Source organism: Pleurodeles waltl, chromosome 10 (genome assembly GCF_031143425.1).
Source record: "Pleurodeles waltl isolate 20211129_DDA chromosome 10, aPleWal1.hap1.20221129, whole genome shotgun sequence".
Classification (NCBI taxonomy): domain Eukaryota; kingdom Metazoa; phylum Chordata; class Amphibia; order Caudata; family Salamandridae; genus Pleurodeles; species Pleurodeles waltl.
The window spans coordinates 615296147-615317442 of record NC_090449.1 but is presented as its reverse complement, the minus strand read 5'-3'; positions in this window follow the sequence as shown (position 1 = coordinate 615317442).

Genomic DNA, 21296 nt, shown 5'->3' with positions numbered 1-21296 from the left:
GACATTTCAAATCGTGGGCGCTAGGTCTACCCGCACAAGTGAGGTACCATTTTTATCGAGAGAATTGGGAGAATGCTGGGGGGAAGGAAATTTGTGTCTCCTCTCAGTTTCCAGAACTTTCTGTCACCAAAATGAGAGGAAAAAGTGTTTTGGGGCTAAATTTTGAGGTTTGCAAAGGCTTCTGGGTAACAGAACCTGGTCAGAGCCCCACAAGTCACTCCATCATGGATTCCCCTAGGTGTCTAGTTTTAAAAAATGCACTGGTTTGCTAGGTTCCCCATATGCTGACTGAGCTAGAGGCCAAAATCAACAGGTAGGCACTTTGTAAAAAATACCTCTGTTTTCTGTGGGAAAATGTGATATGTCCAAGTTGTGTTTTGAGGCATTTCCTTTTACAGGTCCTAGGCCTACCCACACAAGAGAGGTACCATTTTTATTGGGAGACTTTGGGGAACGCTAGGTAGAAGGGAGTTTGTGGCTCCTGTCAGATTACAGAACTTTCTGTCACCAAAATTAGAGGAAAAGGTGTTTTTTTAGCCGAATTTTAAGGTTTGCAATGGATTCTGGATAACAGAACATGGTCAGAGCCCCACAAGTCACCCCATCTTGGATTCCCCCAGGTGTCTAGTTTTCAAAAATGCACTGGTTTGCTAGGTTTCCCCAGATGCTGGCTGAGCTAGAGGCCAAAATCCACAGGTAGGCACTTTTTAAAAAACACCTCTGTTTTCTGTGGAAAAATGAGATGTGTCCATGTTGTGTTTTGGGGCATTTCCTTTCGCAGGCGCTAGGTCTACCCACACAAGTGAGGTACCATTTTTATCAGGAGACTTGGGGGAACGCTGGGTGGAAGGAAATTTGTGGCTCCTCTCAGATTCCAGAACTTTCTGTCACCGAAATGAGAGAGAAAAAAGTTTTTTAGCCAAATTTTGAGGTTTGCAAAGGATTCTGGGTAACAATATGGTCAGAGCCCCACAAGTCGCCCCATCTTGGATTCCCCAGGTGTCTAGTTTTCAAAAATGTGCTGGTTAGCTATGTTTCCCCAGGTGCCGGCTGAGCTAGAGGCCAAAATCCACAGGTAGGCACTTTGTAAAAGACACCTCTGTTTTCTGTGGGAAAAATGGGATGTGTCCACGTTGTGTTTTGGGGCATTTCCTTTTGCAGGCGCTAGGCCTACCCACTCAAGTGAGGTACAATTTTTATCGGGAGACTTGGGGGAATGCTGGGGGGAAGGAAATTCGTGGCTCCTCTCAGATTCCAATACTTTCTGTCACCAAAATAAGAGGAAAAGGTGTTTTTCGACCAAATTTTGAGGTTTGCAAAGGTTTCTGGGTAACAGAACCTTGTCAGAGCCCCACAAGTCACCGCGTCATGGATTCCCCTAGGTATCTAGTTTTCAAAAATGCACTGGTTTGCTAGGTTTCCCAAGGTGACGGCTGAGCTAGAGGCCAAAATACACAGGTAGGCACTTTGTAAAAAACACCTCTGATTCCTGTGGAAACATGTGATGTTTCCATGTTGTGTTTTGGGGCATTTCCGTTCGCAGGCGATAGGCCTACGCACACAAGTGAGATACCATTTAAATTGGGAGACTTGGGGGAAAACTGGGTGGAAGGAAATTTCTGGCTCCTCTCAGATTCCAGAACTTTCTGTAACCGAAATGAGAAAAAATATTGTTTTTTTAGCCAAATTTTGACGTTTGCAAAGGATTCTGGGTAAGAACCTGGTCAGAGCCCCACAAGTCACCCCATATTGGATTCCCCAGGTGTCTAGTTTTAAAAAATGCGCTGGTTTGCTTTGTTTCTCCAGGTGCCGTTTGAGCTAGAGTCCAAAATCCACAGCTAGACACTTAGTAAAAAACACCTCTGTTTTCTGTGGAAAAATGTGATGTGTCCACGTTGTGTTTTGGGGCATTTCCTTTCGCGGGCGCTAGGTCTACTCACACAAGTGAGGTACCATGTTTATTGGGAGACTTGGGGGAATGCTGGGGGGGAGGAAATTTGTGGCTACTCTCAGATTCCAGAACTTTCTGTCACCAAAATGAGAGGAAAAAGTGTTTTTTTTGGGCCAAATTGTGAGGTTTGCAAAGGATTCTGGATAACAAAACCTGGTCACAGCCCCACAAGTCACCCCATCTTGTATTCCCCAAGTGTATAGTTTTCAAAAATGCGCTGGTTTGCTATGTTTCCCCAGGTGCCGGCTGAGCTAGAGGCCAAAATCTACAGGTAGGCACTTTGTAAAAGACACCTCTGTTTTCTGTGGGAAAAATGGGATGTGTCCACGTTGTGTTTTGGGGCATTTCCTTTTGCGGGCGCTAGGCCTACCCACACAAGTGAGGTACCATTTTTATTGGGAGACTTGGGGGAATGCTGGGGGGAAGGAAATTTGTGGCTCCTCTCAGATTCCAATACTTTCTGTCACCAAAATAAGAGGAAAAAGTGTTTTTCGACCAAATTTTGAGGTTTGCAATGGTTTCTGGGTAACAGAACCTGGTCAGTGCCCCACAAGTCACCACGTCATGGATTCCCCTAGGTATCTAGTTTTAAAAAATGCACTGGTTTGCTTGGTTTCCCAAGGTGCCGGCTGAGCTAGAGGCCAAAATCCACAGGTAGGCACTTTGTAAATTACACCTCTGATTTCTGTGGAAACATGTGATGTGTCCATGTTGTGTTTTTGGGCAATTGCTTTTGCAGGCGCTAGGCCTACCCACACAAGTGAGGTACCATTTTTATTGGGAGGCTTGGGGGAATGCTGGGTGGAAGGACATTTCTGGCTCCTCTCAGATTCCAGAACTTTCTGTAACCGAAATGAGAGAAAAAATATATTTTTAGCCAAATTTTGAGGTTTGCAAAGGATTCTGGGTAAGAACCTGGTCAGAGCCCCACAAGTCACCCCATTTTGGATTAGCCAGGTGTCTAGTTTTCAAAAATGCGCTGGTTTGCTATGTTTCCCCAGGTGCCGCCTGAGCGAGAGGCCAAAATCCACAGGCAGGCACTTTGTAAAAGACACCTCTTTATTCTGTGGGAAAAATGTGATGTGTCCACGTATTGTTTTGGGGCATTTCCTTTTGCAGGCGCTAGGCCTACCCACACAAGTGAGGTACCATTTTTATTGGGAGACTTGGGGGAATGCTGGGTGGAAGGAAATTTGTGGCTCCTCTCAGATTCCAATACTTTCTGTCACCAAAATGAGAGGAAAAAGTGTTTTTCGGCCAAATTTTGAGGTTTGCAAAGGATTCTGGGTAACAGAACCTGGTCAGAGCTCCACAAGTCACCGCGTCATGGACTCCCCTAGGTGTCTAGTTTTAAAAAATGCACTGCTTTGCTAGGTTTCCCATGGTGACGGCTGAGCTAGAGGCCAAAATACTCAGGTAGGCACTTTGTAAAAAACACCTCTGTTTTCTGTGGAAAAAAGTGATGTGTCCACGTTGTGCTGTAGGACTTTTCCTTTCGCGGGCGCTAGGCCTAATCACACAAGTGAGGTACCTTTTTTATCTGGTGACATGGGGGAAGGCTGGGTTGATGGAAATTTGTGGCTCCTCTCAGATTCCAGAACTTTCAGTCACGAAAATGAGAGGGAAAATTGTTTTTTTAGCCAAATTTTGAGGTTTGCAAAGGATTCTGGGTAACAGAACCTGGTCAGAGCCCCACAAGTCAACCCATCTTGGATTCCCCTAGTTGTCTAGTTTTAAAAAATGTCCCGGTTTACTAGGTTTCCCCAGGTGCCGGCTGAACTAGAGGCCAAATCCACAGCTAGGCACTTTGTAAAAAACACCTCTGTTTTCTGTGGAAAAATGTGATGTGTCCAAGTTGTGTTTTGAGGCATTTCCTTTCACGGGCGCTAGGCCTACCCACACAAGTGAGGTACCATTTTTAATGGGAGACCTGGGGGAACGCTAGGTGGAAGCGAGTTTGTGGCTACTCACAGATTCCAGAACTTTCTGTCACCGAAATAAGAGGAAAAAGTTTTTTCTTTGCAAAATTGTGAGGTTTGCAAAGGATTCTGGGTAACAGAACCTGGTCAAAGCCCCACAAGTCACCCCATCTTGGATTCCCCTAGTTGTCTAGTTTTAAAAAATGTGCTGGTTTGCTAGGTTTCCCCAGGTGCCGGCTGAGCTAGAGGCCCAATCCATAGCTAGGCACTTTGTAAAAAACACCTCTGATTTCTGTGGAAACATGTGATGTTTCCATGTTGTGTTTTGGGGCATTTCCTTTCACAGGCGCTAGGCCTACCCACACAAGTGAGGTACCATTTTTATTGGGAGACTTGGGGGAACGCTGGGTGGAAGGAAATTTCTGGCTCCTCTCAGATTCCAGAACTTTCTGTAACCGAAATGAGAGAAAAAAATGTTTTTTTAGCCAAATTTTGAGGTTTGCAAAGGATTCTGGGTAAGAACCTGGTCAGAGCCCCACAAGTCACCCCATCTTGGATTCCCCAGGTGTCTAGTTTTCAAAAATGATCTGGTTTGCTATGTTTCCCCAGGTGCCGGCTGAGCTAGAGGCCAAAATCCACAGGCAGGCACTTTGTAAAAGACACCTCTGTTTTCTGTGGGAAAAATGTGATGTGTCCACGTAGTGTTTTGGGGCATTTCCTTTTCCGGGCGCTAGGCCTACCCACACAAGTGAGGTACCATTTTTATCGGGAGACTTGGGGGAATGCTGGGGGAAGGAAATTTGTGGCTCCTCTCAGATTCCAATACTTTCTGTCACCAAAATGAGAGGAAAAAGTGTTTTTCGGCCATATTTTGAGGTTTGCAAAGGATTCTGGGTAACAGAACCTGGTCAGAGCCCCACAAGTCACCGCGTCATGGATTCCCCTAGGTGTCTAGTTTTAAAAAATGCACTGCTTTGCTAGGTTTCCCACGGTGACAGCTGAGCTAGAGGCCAAAATACGCAGGTAGACACTTTGTAAAAGACACCTCTGTTTTCTGTGGGAAAAATGGGATGTGTCCACGTTGTGGTTTGGGGCATTTCCTTTTGCAGGCGCTTGGCCTTCCCACACAAGTGAGGTGCCATTTTTATCGGGAGACTTGGGGGAATGCTGGGGGGAAGGAAATTTGTGGCTCCTCTCAGATTCCTATACTTTCTGTCACCAAAATGAGAGGAAAAAGTGTTTTTCGGCCAAATTTTGAGGTTTGCAAAGGATTCTGGGTAACAGAACCTGGTCAGAGCTCCACAAGTCACCGCGTCATGGACTCCCCTAGGTGTCTAGTTTTAAAAAATGCACTGCTTTGCTAGGTTTCCCATGGTGACGGCTGAGCTAGAGGCCAAAATACTCAGGTAGGCACTTTGTAAAAAACACCTCTGTTTTCTGTGGAAAAAAGTGATGTGTCCACGTTGTGCTGTAGGACTTTTCCTTTCGCGGGCGCTAGGCCTAATCACACAAGTGAGGTACCTTTTTTATCTGGTGACTTGGGGGAAGGCTGGGTTGATGGAAATTTGTGGCTCCTCTCAGATTCCAGAACTTTCAGTCACGAAAATGAGAGGGAAAATTGTTTTTTTAGCCAAATTTTGAGGTTTGCAAAGGATTCTGGGTAACAGAACCTGGTCAGAGCCCCACAAGTCAACCCATCTTGGATTCCCCTAGTTGTCTAGTTTTAAAAAATGTCCCGGTTTACTAGGTTTCCCAGGTGCCGGCTGAACTAGAGGCCAAATCCACAGCTAGGCACTTTGTAAAAAACACCTCTGTTTAATGTGGAAAAATGTGATGTGTCCAAGTTGTGTTTTGAGGCATTTCCTTTCACGGGCGCTAGGCCTACCCACACAAGTGAGGTACCATTTTTAATGGGAGACCTGGGGGAACGCTAGGTGGAAGCGAGTTTGTGGCTACTCACAGATTCCAGAACTTTCTGTCACCGAAATAAGAGGAAAAAGTTTTTTCTTTGCAAAATTGTGAGGTTTGCAAAGGATTCTGGGTAACAGAACCTGGTCAAAGCCCCACAAGTCACCCCATCTTGGATTCCCCTAGTTGTCTAGTTTTAAAAAATTTGCTGGTTTGCTAGGTTTCCCCAGGTGCCGGCTGAGCTAGAGGCCCAATCCATAGCTAGGCACTTTGTAAAAAACACCTCTGATTTCTGTGGAAACATGTGATGTTTCCATGTTGTGTTTTGGGGCATTTCCTTTCACAGGCGCTAGGCCTACCCACACAAGTGAGGTACCATTTTTATTGGGAGACTTGGGGGAACGCTGGGTGGAAGGAAATTTCTGGCTCCTCTCAGATTCCAGAACTTTCTGTAACCGAAATGAGAGAAAAAAATGTTTTTTTAGCCAAATTTTGAGGTTTGCAAAGGATTCTGGGTAAGAACCTGGTCAGAGCCCCACAAGTCACCCCATCTTGGATTCCCCAGGTGTCTAGTTTTCAAAAATGATCTGGTTTGCTATGTTTCCCCAGGTGCCGGCTGAGCTAGAGGCCAAAATCCACAGGCAGGCACTTTGTAAAAGACACCTCTGTTTTCTGTGGGAAAAATGTGATGTGTCCACGTAGTGTTTTGGGGCATTTCCTTTTCCGGGCGCTAGGCCTACCCACACAAGTGAGGTACCATTTTTATCGGGAGACTTGGGGGAATGCTGGGGGAAGGAAATTTGTGGCTCCTCTCAGATTCCAATACTTTCTGTCACCAAAATGAGAGGAAAAAGTGTTTTTCGGCCATATTTTGAGGTTTGCAAAGGATTCTGGGTAACAGAACCTGGTCAGAGCCCCACAAGTCACCGCGTCATGGATTCCCCTAGGTGTCTAGTTTTAAAAAATGCACTGCTTTGCTAGGTTTCCCAAGGTGACGGCTGAGCTAGAGGCCAAAATACGCAGGTAGACACTTTGTAAAAGATACCTCTGTTTTCTGTGGGAAAAATGGGATGTGTCCACGTTGTGGTTTGGGGCATTTCCTTTTGCAGGCGCTTGGCCTTCCCACACAAGTGAGGTGCCATTTTTATCGGGAGACTTGGGGGAATGCTGGGGGGAAGGAAATTTGTGGCTCCTCTCAGATTCCTATACTTTCTGTCACCAAATGAGAGGAAAAAGTGTTTTTTGGCCAAATTTTGAGGTTTGCAAAGGATTCTGGGTAACAGAACCTGGTCAGAGACCCACAAGTCACCCCATCTTGGATTCCCCTAGGTGTCTAGTTTTAAAAAATGCACATGTTTGCTAGGTTTCCCCAGGTGCCGGCTGAGCTAGAGGCCAAAATCCACAGCTCAGCACTTTGCAGAAAACACCTCTATTTTCTATGGAAAAATGTGATGTGTCCACATTGTGTTTAGGGGCATTTCCTTTCGTGGGCGCTAGGTCTACCCGCACAAGTGAGGTACCATTTTTATCGAGAGAATTGGGGGAATGCTGTGGGGAAGGAAATTTGTGGCTCCTCTCAGATTCCAGAACTTTCTGTCACCAAAATGAGAGGAAAAAGTGTTTTGGGGCCAAATGTTAAGGTTGGCAAAGGATTCTGGGTAACAGAACCTGGTCAAAGCCCCACAAGTCACCTCATCTAGGAATCCCCTCGGTGTCTAGTTGTTAAAAGTGCACAGGTTTGCTAGGTTTCCCCAGGTGCCGGCTGAGCTAGAGGCCAAAACCCACAGCTAGGCACTTTGTAAAAGACACCTCTGTTTTCTGTGGAAAAATGTGATGTTTCTGCATTGTGTTTTGGGGCATTTCCTTTTGCGGGCGCTAGGTCTACTCGCACAAGAGAGGTACCATTTTTATCGAGAGAATTGGGGGAATGCTGGGTTGATGGAAATTTGTGGCTCCTCTCAGATTCCAGAACTTTCTGTCACCGAAATGAGAGGCAAAAGTGTTTTTTTGGCCAAAGTTTGAGATTTGCAAGAGATTCTGGGTAACAGAACCTGGTCAGATCCCCACAAGTCACCCCATCTTGGAATCCCCTAGGTGTCTAGTTTTAAAAAATTCACTGGTTTGCTAGGTTTCCCCAGATGCTGGTTGAGCTAGAGGCCAAAATCAACAGGTAAGCAATTTGTAAAAAACACCTCTGTTTTCTTTGGAAAAATGTGATGTGTCCACATTGTGTTTTGGGGCATTTCCTTTCGCGGGCGCTAGGTCTACCCGCACAAGTGAGGTACCATTTTTATCAGGCGACTTGGGGGAACGCTGGGTGGAAGGAAATTTGTGGCTCCTCTCAGATTCCAGAACTTTCTGTCACCGAAATGAGAGAAAAGAGTGTTTTTTTAGGCAACTTTGAGGTTTGCAAAGGATTCTGGGTAAGAACCTGGTCAGAGCTCCACAAGTCACCCCATCTTGGATTCCCCTAGGTGTCTAGTTTTCATAAATGCGCTGGTTTGCTAGGTTTCCACAGGTGCCGGCTGAGCTAGAGGCCAAAATCCACAGCTAGACACTTTGTAAAAAAACACCACTGTTTTCTGTGGAAAAATGTGATGTGTCCACGTTGTGTTTTGGGGCATTTCCTTTCGCAGGCGCAAGGCCTACCCACACAAGTGAGGTACCATTTTTATCGGGAGACTTGGGGGAACGCTGGGTGGAAGGAAATTTGTGGCTCCTCTCAGATTCCAGAACTTTCTGTCACCGAAATGAGAGAAAAGAGTGTTTTTTTAGCTAAATTTTGAGGTTTGCAAAGGATTCTGGGTAAGAACCTGGTCAGAGCTCCACAAGTCACCACATCTTGGATTCCCCTAGGTGTCTAGTTTTCATAAATGCGCTGGTATGCTAGGTTTCCCCAGGTGCCGGCTGAGCTTGAGGCCAAAATCCACAGCTCAGCACTTTGCAGAAAACACCTCTATTTTCTGTGGAAAAATGTGATGTGTCCACATTGTGTTTAGGGGCATTTCCTTTTGTGGGCGCTAGGTCTACCCGCACAAGTGAGGTACCATTTTTATCCAGAGAATTGGGGGAATGCTGTGGGGAAGGAAATTTGTGGCTCCTCTCAGATTCCAGAACTTTCTGTCACCAAAATGAGAGGAAAAAGTGTTTTGGGGCCAAATTTTAAGGTTGGCTAAGGATTCTGGGTAACAGAACCTGGTCAAAGCCCCACAAGTCACCTCATCTAGGAATCCCCTAGGTGTCTAGTTGTTAAAAGTGCACAGGTTTGCTAGGTTTCCCCAGGTGCCTGCTGAGCTAGAGGCCAAAACCCACAGCTAGACACTTTGTAAAAGACACCTCTGTTTTCTGTGGAAAAATGTGATGTTTCTGCATTGTGTTTTGGGGCATTTCCTTTTGCGGGCGCTAGGTCTACCCGCACAAGTGAGGTACCATTTTTATCGAGAGAATTGGGGGAATGCTGGGTTGATGGAAATTTGTGGCTCCTCTCAGATTCCAGAACTTTCTGTCACCGAAATGAGAGGCAAAAGTGTTTTTTTGGCCAAAGTTTGAGATTTGCAAGAGATTCTGGGTAACAGAACCTGGTCAGATCCCCAGAAGTCACCCCATCTTGGAATCCCCTAGGTGTCTAGTTTTAAAAAATTCACAGGTTTGCTAGGTTTCCCCAGGTGCCGTCTGAGCTAGAGGCCAAAATCCACAGCTAGGCACTTTGTAAAAAACACCTCTGTTTTCGGTGGATAAATGTGATGTGTCCAAGTTGTGTTTTCGGGCATTTCCTTTCGCGGGCGCTAGGCCTACCCACACAAGTGAGGTACCATTTTTATTGTGACACTTAGAGGAACGCTAGGTGGAGGGAGTTTGTGGCTTCTCTCAGATTCCAGAACTTTCTGTCACCAAAATTAGAGGAAAAAGTGTTTTTTTAGCTGAGTTTTAAAGTTTGCAAAGGATTCTGGGTAACAGAACATGGTCAGAGCCCCACAAGTCACCCTATCTTGGATTCCCCTAGGTGTCTAGTTTTAAAAAATGCACTGGTTTGCTAGGTTTCCCCAGATGCTGGTTGAGCTAGAGGCCAAAATCAACAGGTAAGCAATTTGTAAAAAACACCTCTGTTTTCTGTGGAAAAATGTGATGTGTCCACATTGTGTTTTGGGGCATTTCCTTTCGCGGGCGCTAGGTCTACCCGCACAAGTGAGGTACCATTTTTATCAGGCGACTTGGGGGAACGCTGGGTGGAAGGAAATTTGTGGCTCCTCTCAGATTCCAGAACTTTCTGTCACCGAAATGAGAGAAAAGAGTGTTTTTTTAGCCAAATTTTGAGGTTTGCAAAGGATTCTGGGTAAGAACCTGGTCAGAGCTCCACAAGTCACCACATCTTGGATTCCCCTAGGTGTCTAGTTTTCATAAATGCGCTGGTATGCTAGGTTTCCCCAGGTGCCGGCTGAGCTAGAGGCCAAAATCCACAGCTTGACACTTTGTAAAAAAACACCACTGTTTTCTGTGGAAAAATGTGATGTGTCCACGTTGTGTTTTGGGGCATTTCCTTTCGCGGGCGCTAGGCCTACCCACACAAGTGAGGTACTATTTTTATTGGGAGACTTGGGGGAATGCTGGGTGGAAGGAAATTCGTGGCTCCTCTCAGGTTCCAGAACTTTCTGTCACCAAAATGAGAGGAAAAAGAGTTTTTTTGGCCAAATGGTGTGGAAAAATGTGATGTGTCCACGTTGTGTTTTGGGGCATTTCCTTTCGCGGGCGCTAGGCCTACCCACACAAGTGAGGTACCATTTTTATTGTGAGACTTGGAGGAACGCTAGGTGAAAGGTAGTTTGTGGCTCCTCCCAGATTCCAGAACTTTCTGTCACCAAAATTAGAGGAAAAGGTGTTTATTTAGCTGAAGTTTGAGTTTTGCAAAGGATTCTGGGTAACAGAACATGGTCAGAGCCCCACAAGTTACCTCATCTTGGATTCCCCTAGGTGTCTAGTTTTCAAAAATGCACTGGTTTGCTAGGTTTCCCCAGATGCTGGCTGAGCTAGAGGCCAAAATCCACAGGTAGGCACTTTGTAAAAAACACCTCTGTTTTCTGTGGAAAAATATGATGTGTCCAAGTTGTGTATTGGGGCATTTCCTTTCGCGGGCGCTAGGCCTACCCACACAAGTGAGGTACCATTTTTATTGTGAGACTTGGGGGAACGCTAGGTGAAAGGTAGTTTGTGACTCCTCTCAGATTCCAGAACTTTCTGTCACCAAAATTAGAGGAAAAAGTGTTTTTTAGCCGAAGTTTGAGGTTTGCAAAGGATTTTGGGTAACAGAACATGGTCAGAGCCCCACAAGTCACCTCATCTTGGATTCCCCTAGGTGTCTAGTTTTCAAAAATGCACTGGTTTGCTAGGTTTCCCCAGATGCTGGCTGAGCTAGAGGCCAAAATCCACAGGTAGGCACTTTGTAAAAAACACCTCTGTTTTCTGTGGAAAGATGTGATGTATCCATGTTGGGTTTTGGGGCAGTTCCTTTCGCAGGCGCTAGGCCTTCCCACACAAGTGAGGTACCATTTTTATTGGGAGACTTGGGGGAACGCTGGGTGGAAGGAAATTTGTAGCTCCTCTCAGATTTCAGAACCTGGTCAGAGCCCCACAAGTCACCCCATCTTGGATTCCCCTAGGTGTCTAGTTGTCCAAAATGTGCTGGTTTGCTAGGTTTCTCCAGGTGCCGTCTAAGCTAGAGGCCAAAATCTACAGCTAGGCACTTTGCAAAAAACACGTCAGAGTTCAACTTAAAAATGTGATGTGTCTATGTTGCGTTTCCTGTCGTGACCATTAGGCCTACCCACGCAAGTGAGTACCATTTTGATCATGAGACTTGGGGGAACACAGTATAGCAAAACAAGTGTTATTGCCCCTTCTCTTTCTATACATTTTTTCCTTCCAAATGTAAGACAGTGTGTAAAAAGATGTCTATTTGAGAAATACCCTGTAATTCACAAGCTAGTACGGGGACCCCGGAATTCAAAGATGTGCAACTGCCCACTGCTTCTCAACACCTTATCTTGTGGCCATTTTGGAAATACAAAGGTTTTCTTGATACCTATTTTTCACTTTTTATATTTCAGCAAATGAATTGCTGTATACCCGGTATAGAATGAAAACCCATTGCAAGGTGCATCTCATTTATTGGCTCTGGGTACCTAGGGTTCTTCATGAACATACAAGCCCTATGTATCCCACAACCAGAAGAGTCCAGCTGACGAAATGATATATTGCTTTAAAAAATCTGAAATCGAAGGAAAAAGCTACACAGTAAAACATGGAGAAAATGGCTGTTTTTTTACTTCAATTTCAATATTCTTTTATTTCAGCTGTTATTTTCTGTAGGAAACACTTGTAGGATCTACACAAATGACCCCTTGCCGGATTCAGAATGTTGTCTACGTTTCCGAAATTGTTAGCTTTCTGGGATCCAGCATTGGTTTCTCACCCATTTCAGTCACTAACTGGAAGGAGGCTGAAAGCACAAACATAGTAAAAATGGGGTATGTCTCAGTAAAATGTCAAAATTGTGTTGAAAAATTGGGTTTTCTAATTCAAGTCTGCCAGTTCCTGAAAGCTGGGAAGATGGTAATCTTACCACCACAAACTCTTTATTAATGCCATTTTCAGGGAAAAAACATAAGCCTTCTTCTATAGCCCTTTTTTCCCATTTTGTTTGAAAAAAATGACATTTTCACTGTATTTTGGCTAATTTCTTGGTCGCCTTCAGGGGAACCCACAAAGTCTGGGTTCCTCTAGAATCCCTACGATGTTGGAAAAAAAGATGCAAATTTGGCGTGGGTAGCTTATGTGAACAAAACATTATGAGGGCCTAAGCGCGAACTGCCCCAGATAGCCAAAAAAAAGGCTCAGCACAGGTGGGGAAAAGCCCTGGCAGCAAAGGGGTTAAAGTATGTGCTTGATTGGAAAATGTTGCTATAAATCTCAAACTCTCCTCTGGTTTACACATATCATCCTTTGTGTATAATAAATCCTCTCTCTTAATATTATCCACCTTACTTTTTGCTTGTTGAATAATCTTATTACTGCATCCTCTTTCTTGGAATCTCCTACACATAATCAAACTTTCTAGCTGATAATCCTCCCAAGTACTGCAAATGCAGCGAGCTCTTAAAAGTTCTCCATATGGAATACTCCCAATCAACCTAGGTGAATGCGCACTGTAGGCATTCATTAAGCTATTCCCAGCACTTGCTTTTCTATGTAACCTAGTACTTGAAGTGTCATCTTGAATTGTCACTTCTACATCCAAAAATTAGATCTGTTTCCTACTGTGCTGCTCACCTAGATGCAAATTATATTAATTCACATTCAAAGCCGCCACAAATCTTGATGCAGACTCTTCAACTCCTTTCCAGATCACAAAGAAGTCATCAATATACCGACACCATAAAACTACTCTATCCTCAGAGACTGATATATTGATGGATCCCTGCTCCTCCTAACAGATTAGCGTAACTGGGCGCAAAGCAAGTACCCATCAATTTCCCCTGGACCTGTCTGTACAACTGATTATTAAACAGAAAACAAATATTTCTAAGACAGTAACTGATCATATCACAAATCATCTCCGTATGTAGCAAATATGATATTGATCTCACTCTTATATAATGTCTAATAGCCATTAACCCTGCATCATGTTGAATACATGTATACAGACTTGTGACATCCATGGTTAGGAGTAAATAGTCATTCTCCCATTGGAGACCATCAACCAATTTTAGAAAAATGAGTTGCATCCTTCACATATGATGGAAGGCTTTCCACAAATGGTCTAAGAAAATGTTCTATGCATCTCAAGGTATTCTACAACAAAGGTCCCATAGCAGACACAATAGGTCTACCTGGGAAGGTTTCCTTATTTTTGTGTAGGTTTGGTAGAACTTACAGTATAGGAATAATAGGAAAATCACATTTCAAAAAGCGGAATTCCTCCCAATTCAGTAAATCTGTATCCCTCCAATACGACAATAACTCATAGTACAAAACATTAGCTGTCTTAACATCAGTCATCTTGACTTGTGTGTAACATTTACAATCTTTTAGTTATCTTTCTCCTTCTGCTATATATACACCTTTGTCTAAGATCACTACATTCCCTCCTTTGTCCGATTGACTGATCGCAATATTGGGATCATACTTTAATCCTTGTAAAGCCATTTTCTGGGAATCAGTAAGATTGTGATATTTCTTATTCCTCGATTGGTATCTGATTTTCTTCAATTGTTTAATAACATCTTTCTCAAATATCTCTATGGCCTCACATTGAACCGCTGGTACAAACACTCATTTGGATTGGAAAAGGGTAGGAAAAGAAATATCAGTCTCAATTTCTAGATCTGCCAAGTTCAAAATTGGATCCCTATGAGCTTCAACACCATCATGTAAAATAGATAATGTATGAAACAATCCTGTATCAGAAATACATAATTTGCGGACTTGCCTTTTCTTGACAACATGTGGTTCTTCTATCACTCTCGTCTGGTACCATTTTTTTAGTTTTAACTTCCTAACAAAATGAAAAAGGTCAATCCTTGTTTGTTCATAGTCAAAATCACTAGCAGGACAAAATGATAGACCCAATGCCAAAAGGCTTGATTCCACAGTCATCAAATTCCTTTCCGGGCTCTTGTTTTAACACCGGTTGGCCTGGGCTCTTCTTTTTCTTCCTCGAATCTTCGCTGAATGGTTCCTCTTCCTCTGCCTCCTGTTCCTCGACCCCTGTCTTTCTGGGGGAATGATTCCTTCCTTTGGTCTGTCCTTCCTTGATTGAGGAGGCTAAATTGTTTTTAAAAATTCAACCTATTCACACTCCTGTCTACTCCAGACCCTTTAGCTGAAATTGAGTCCAACACATGTATATGTGTATGTATGTATGTATGTATGGAGTTTTTATAAAGTGCATTCCGGCCCGGGGGCATCGAAGCACTAACTAAGGTGAGGCAGTGCACTGTCTAAAGAGAGCAAGGCGCCGGCTATCGGGGAAACAGCCAGGTCTTGACCCGTTTCCTGAAGGTAAGATAATTGTGCTCTTTTCTGAGATTCAGCAGAAGAGAATTCCAGATCCTGGCCGAGGCGATAGTAAAAGCTTTGTCCCCCCACTTCACTTTCTTGGTACGGGGGACTCGAATTTGAAAGGTGCTGACAGAGCGCAGCAGACTTGTAGGACGGTGCCACTGTAAATTAGTAGTCAAGTACTTGGAACCGATCCCGTGAGTGGCTTTATGTACAACGCAGAGTGCCTTAAAAGAGATCCGTTGGGCTATAGGGAGCCAATGCAGATTCCTAAGGCTCTCCGTAGCAGAGGCTGATTATGGCAGATTCAATATAAGTCTGGCCGCTGTGTTCTGCATCAGCTGCAATTTTTTTAATGATCCTTTGTCCAAATTGAGCAAGAGAGAATTGCCGTAATCCAATCTGGACATGACCAGGGCCAGGGTGGCAGTAGTTCTCCATTCTTTTAGAAGGTAGGGGAAACTTTTCTTCAATTTCCTCAAAATCCACATGCAGGATTTTATGGTCTGGTTAACCTGAGCTTGAAAAGACAGAGGATCATCAAAAAGAAATCGTAGATTCCTTGTCGTGGAACCAGGTAGCGGCAGGGTGCCACACTCTTTAGGCCACCAGTTAGGGAACCACTGTGCCCTACTTATCCCAAAGCAAAGAACCTCGGTCTTATCGCAGTTCAGCTTTAGCCAGTTCACCTTCATCCAGCTGCTTACCGCCAACATGCAAGCATTAAAACGGGCTGCAACTACCTCCGCGTCTTTGTTAATTGAGATGATGAGTTGCTTATCATCCTCGTATGAGGTAGGGATGAAGCCAAAAGAGCGTATAAGTTCTGCCAGAGGAGCCACATGGACGTTAAATAAAGTGGGGCTGAGCGACGAGCCCTGAGGAACCCCACAGGGCAGAAGGTAAGCCGGGGATCTAAAATCTCCACAGCTTACAGTGGACCACCTGTTAGAGAGAAAGGATTCAATAAGCTTCAGGGCTAGATCCCTAATGCCTGCCTGATGTAGGCGTTCAAGCATAATGTGGTGAGCAATGGTGTCAAATACTGCAGATAGGTCCAAAAGGACCAAGAAAACACCCTGACCCTCATTCACCAACCTACGGATAGTGTCTGAGGAGGAGATGAGGGTAGATTCCGTACTACGAGATCTCCGGAATCCATGTTGAGAAAGATCAAACCCCTCTGAGTCTGACAAAAAGCTGACCAATTCTCTGTTGATGTGTTTTTCAAACATTTTGGCCAAGAAAGGGAGCAAGGCTATGGGGCGAAGATTGGTCAAATCGTCTTGTTTCCCCATTTCCTTCTTCTTTAGGGGAATAATGATAGTTTCTTTCCAGGCAGAAGGGTAAATACTGGAGGTGCGGACCTCCTGAAATATGAGGACCAGTGCAGTTGCCGGAATAGCCGGAGGGCAGGGATCTAGTGGAGAACCAGATTTACCTTCCTGAAGCAGCTTCCAGATTGTGTCTTGGGATGGCATGTTAAATCTAGAGAGTAGACTACCATTGTCCAGCATAGTGCTAGGTGGGGTGGGGGAGAGCCGTACCGACGTGTCAGTGAGAAGAGGGTGCCCTGAGTCTTATCTAAAATGAAGCTAGAGTGAATGTTTAAAATGTTACTTTCAAAGAACTTTGCTATTTTGTTGCAAAGATCTTGAGAGTTCTCCAGCTTAGTCGTACAGAGGGGGCTAGTAAGGGCATTAATAACTCTGAATAGCTCTTTAGGAGAGTTGGTAGCTTTCTTAATTTTTAGCGTGTAGTAGTCTGCTTTAGCTCTGAAGCAAGCCTCCTTATAGTTATTTAAGGCTAATTTTAAATGAAAAATCTCGCTGGCACCAGAATTAAGGGCCAGATGTAGGTAGGCTTTTGCACCTCACAAACGGCGAAAAACGCCGTTTGCGAGGTGCAAAAGCCCTCAAGCGATGCAGAAACACATTTTGCGAGTCGGAACCGACTCGCAAAATGTGTTTCCGACTCGCAAATAGGAAGGGGTGTTCCCTTCCTATTTGCGACTCGCACCGCGATTTAAGTTGATTTGTGACCGCGAAAGCGGTCGCAAATCAACTCGCAGTTACCATCCACTTGAAGTGGATGGTAACTCATTCGCAAAGGGGAAGGGGTCCCCACGGGACCCCTTCATCTTTGTGAATGCTCACAAAATTATTTTTTCAGAGCAGGCAGTGGTCCTATGGACCACTGCCTACTCTGAAAAAACCCGAAACAAAAGGTTTCAGTATTTTTTTCTATTTGCAGCTCGTTTTCCTTTAAGGAAAACGGGCTGCAAAGAGAAAAAAAAAACTGCTTTATTTAAAAGCAGTCACGAACATGGAGGTCTGCTGACTACAGCAGGCCTCCATGTTTGCGAGTGCCTATACTCGCTATGGGGCCGCAATTTGCGACCCACCTCATGAATATTCATGAGGTGGGTCATTGCGACCCCATAGCGAGTTGCAGTCGGTGTCTGAGACACCGTACTGCATACCAATTTGCAAGGTGCAAATTGCGAGTCGCATGGACTCGCACTTTGCACCTCGCAAATTGGCGTTTTGCTACATCTGGCCCTAAGTCTCCAACGACGCTCCTGCTGTCTATATTTCCTCTGGAGTGCTTTAAGGTCCTGGGAAAACCAAGGTTGGCTGGGTTTTTTGCCTACCCGCGGTGCATAAACCTTCTGAGGGGCTAATGAGTCAATTGCCAAAGTAATTCCCTGGTTAAAGCAAGCCAGAGGCGGTAAAACAGACAGTTTAGGATCTTTCCAGCTGAGTTTTAGTGCCGATTCCAGGGATTTGGCCTTGATAGTTTTCCATTGCCTTAATGGTCTATTTGGGGATGTGTGTGTGTGAGGGGGGATTATTTCTCAATGAACTTAAACCTCAAAAGTGAATGGTCCGTCCAATTTGGGGGGGCAGTAGTAAGTAGTAATTCTTCCTCAGGACGAGTAAAGATCCCGTCGAGGGTATGACCAGCTGTGTGAGTAGCCGGACCTTCCTTTAAAACCCAGTCCAAAGAGGCCATAGAATTGAGACTGATTACTGTCTGAAACATCACTTTCTTCCAATTCTATAATATGTTCACCACTATTGTTCTCCAATCCAGCTTCTTTCTCACTCTCTATATACATTTAATCATATTTCCGATGGAACGTTAAAATCCTTCCTGATTGGTAATCTTTAAAGTCTCAAATAAATTTCCATTGTTTCTTAGATGTAATGTCCTCCTCAAATCTGGTCAGTTTCTTCTCTAAATTATTTCTAAATTAATACAGATCATTTTCCGATTCCAATGACAGAATCTCAGTAGTTAACTTCTCAATTTATCAAAAGTTGGTATATTTTACAAACTGATTCTTCCTTAAATACCCACGTACCGAATATGCCTTTGGTTACTTTTCATAAGGGCAGATCACTTAGAGACGATCTAAGTCACAATATGGTGACTAGCAGTCAGGAGGCAATGACGGTATCAGGAAATCCGGCTGGATTTTATTGTTTTAAACATTGTAAAGCCTACAAGTATAGTGACAACTGTGTGGAGGTGACTAGTGACAATGGCAATTGGATCTATCAAATCAGGGGTCATTACAATTGTAACACGGATTTTTGTATGTACTAAATTAAGGGGGTCATTACAACATTGGCGGTAAAAGCCGCTTACCGCCAAGCAGAAGACCGCCACGGCTGCGGAATTCCGCCACAGTCATTCTGACCCACAGCTCGGAATCTGCCAAAATCCAGACACCCACACAAGTCCACCACACCAAAGGTCAGTGATAAACTGGCGATAACAAAACCGACACCGTCACGCCAACAGGAATACGCCCACACTGTCACGACCCACGAATCCACGTGGCGGTCTTTCAACCGCGGTATTCCATTGACGGTCAACACCGCTGCCATCAAAATACACACACATTTACAAAAACAGAACCACATTGGACAATTCCAAATACACACACCTGATACACATACACACACCACTTCCACACACCCAATACAATATAAAACACCCACCCACATCACCCACAAACCCTTACGTCAACAATTGCGACTGAAGGCCAGAGAGAGACACCACCATCTACAAACTAGCATCCACAGGCACTCAACACCATCACTCACACAACATCCAAGCACCTCACACAACACACCTCTAAGGGGCATATTTATACTCTGTTTGCACCGAATTAGTGTCATTTTTTTTTACTCTAATTCGGTGCAAAACTAACTCCATATTTATACTTTGGTGCTAGACTCCTCTAGCACCAAATTTATGGAGTTAAAGTCATTTTTTGAAAGTGGAGACCTACTTTGCCTTAATGAGATGCATGGTAGGCGTTCCCGTGCAAAAAATGACTCTATGGCCTTAACGCCATATTTAGGGGCATTTTATACTCTGCGGCATATTTATACTCTGTTTGCACCAAATTAGTGTCATTTTTTTTTACTCTAATTCGGTGCAAAACTAACTCCATATTTATACTTTGGTGCCAGACCCATCTAGCACCAAGTCCCTGATTTAAACTTTTTTTGCACCGCATTAACGTCATTTTATGACACAAAAGTGGCGCAAACTTAAAAAATATTGGCCCTTATTTATACTTTTTGCTGCAAAACTGCACTAACTCAGTTTTGCACCAAAAAGTTTAGCACCGGCTTGCACCATTTCTGTGCACCAGCCGGGTACCATATTTATGGAATGGTGCAAGCCGGTGCAAAGGGTAGGCTAGAGTTTTAAAAAATGACTTTAGTTGGGTGGGGCTGGCAGTATGGAAGAAGAGGGTTTAGCACCAAACAATGGCTTTAGGCAGGTTAGAGTTAAAAAAAATGACTCTAACCAGATTAGCGTCATTTTATGGTGCTAAACCTACCATGCCACATGACTCCTGTATTAGAAAAGGCAGGAGTCATGCCCACCACCCCAGTGGCCAGCACAGAGGACAGGGTTCCCCTGGGCATGGCCATTGCACCCGGTGCCATGTATGGGGGCCTATGGCACTTTCAAAAATAAAATGCACTTACCTGTTCTTACCTGGGATGGGGTCCCCCATCCTCGCAGTCCCTCTAGTGTGGGTGGGGGTGCCCCTAGGGCCTAGGGAGGGCACCTCTGGGCTTATTCCATGGTGTTCCACCATGGTAATAGGGCCACAGGTCCCCTAACACCTGCCCTGACCCAGGTCTTAAAAAATGGGGCAAAGCAAGCTTTGCCCCATTTTTTGACCCCTCCTTCCTCCCTTGCACCATTTTTACATGGGAGTATAAATATGGTGTTAAGGCCATAGAGTCATTTTTTGCACGGGAACGCCTACCTTGCATCTCATTAAGGCAAGGTAGGTTTCCACTTCCAAAAAATTACTTTAACTCCATAAATTTGGTGCTAGACGGGTCTAGCACCAAAGTATAAATATGGATTTAGTTTTGCACTGAATTAGAGTTTTAAAAAAATGACGCTAATTCAGTGCAAACAGAGTATAAATATGCCCCTTAGCGTCAAAAAATTATGTTAATCTGGTCAGAATCATTTATTTTGACTCAAAACTGCCTAACGTCATTTGTTTTTAAGCTAGCCTACCCTTTGCACCGGCTTGCACCATTCCATAAATATGGTGCCCAGCTGGTGCTAAAAAATGGTGCAAGCCGGTGCAAAACTTTTTGGGGCAAAACTGCCTTAGTGCAGTTTTGCACCAAAAAGTATAAATAAGGCCCTAAATGTCACCCTACACATCACAACACACACCGCCCCACACCACCCAATGGCCCCGCAAAGACACCCCAGGTTCTCTGAGGAGGAGCACAGGGTCATGGTGGAGGAAATCATCTGGGTAGAGCCACAGCTATTCGGATCACAGGTGCAGCACACTACCGTAGCTAGGAAGATGGAGCTATGGCGAAGAATCGTGGACAGGGTCAACGCAGTGGTACAGCACAGGAAGAGGTGGAACGACCTACGGCGAAGATGCGTTCCGTGGTCTCAAGACACCACCTTGCGGTTCAGAGGACTGGCGGCGGACCCCCACCTCCTCCCCCAGAACTAACAACATGGGAGGAGCAGGTCTTGGCTATACTGCATCCTGAGGGCCTCACAGGAGTAGCAGGAGGAATGGACTCTGGTAAGTCAAACCTTTAACTACTTCATCCCCCACCCACCTGCATGCTATCACATAGACCCACCCTCGCCCTCACCCCCATCACTCCAACTCCTCACGTATGTCCCAATATCACAAACCACACATCCCAAACCCAAGCCCTGCATGTAACACCAAACCATGGATACCCATCACCAAAGCATGGCCACTGCACATACCCATACACCCCCCTAAACCATTATCACACAAGGTCCTAGACAAGAATGTAAGCACTAGGGTACAGGGTCACCCACCCAGTGCACACGATGGCACACACCGATGCAATAATCATGCCTTTACACCCCTGCAGGACCCAACGTCACCGGACAGGAGGTTCCAGACATGT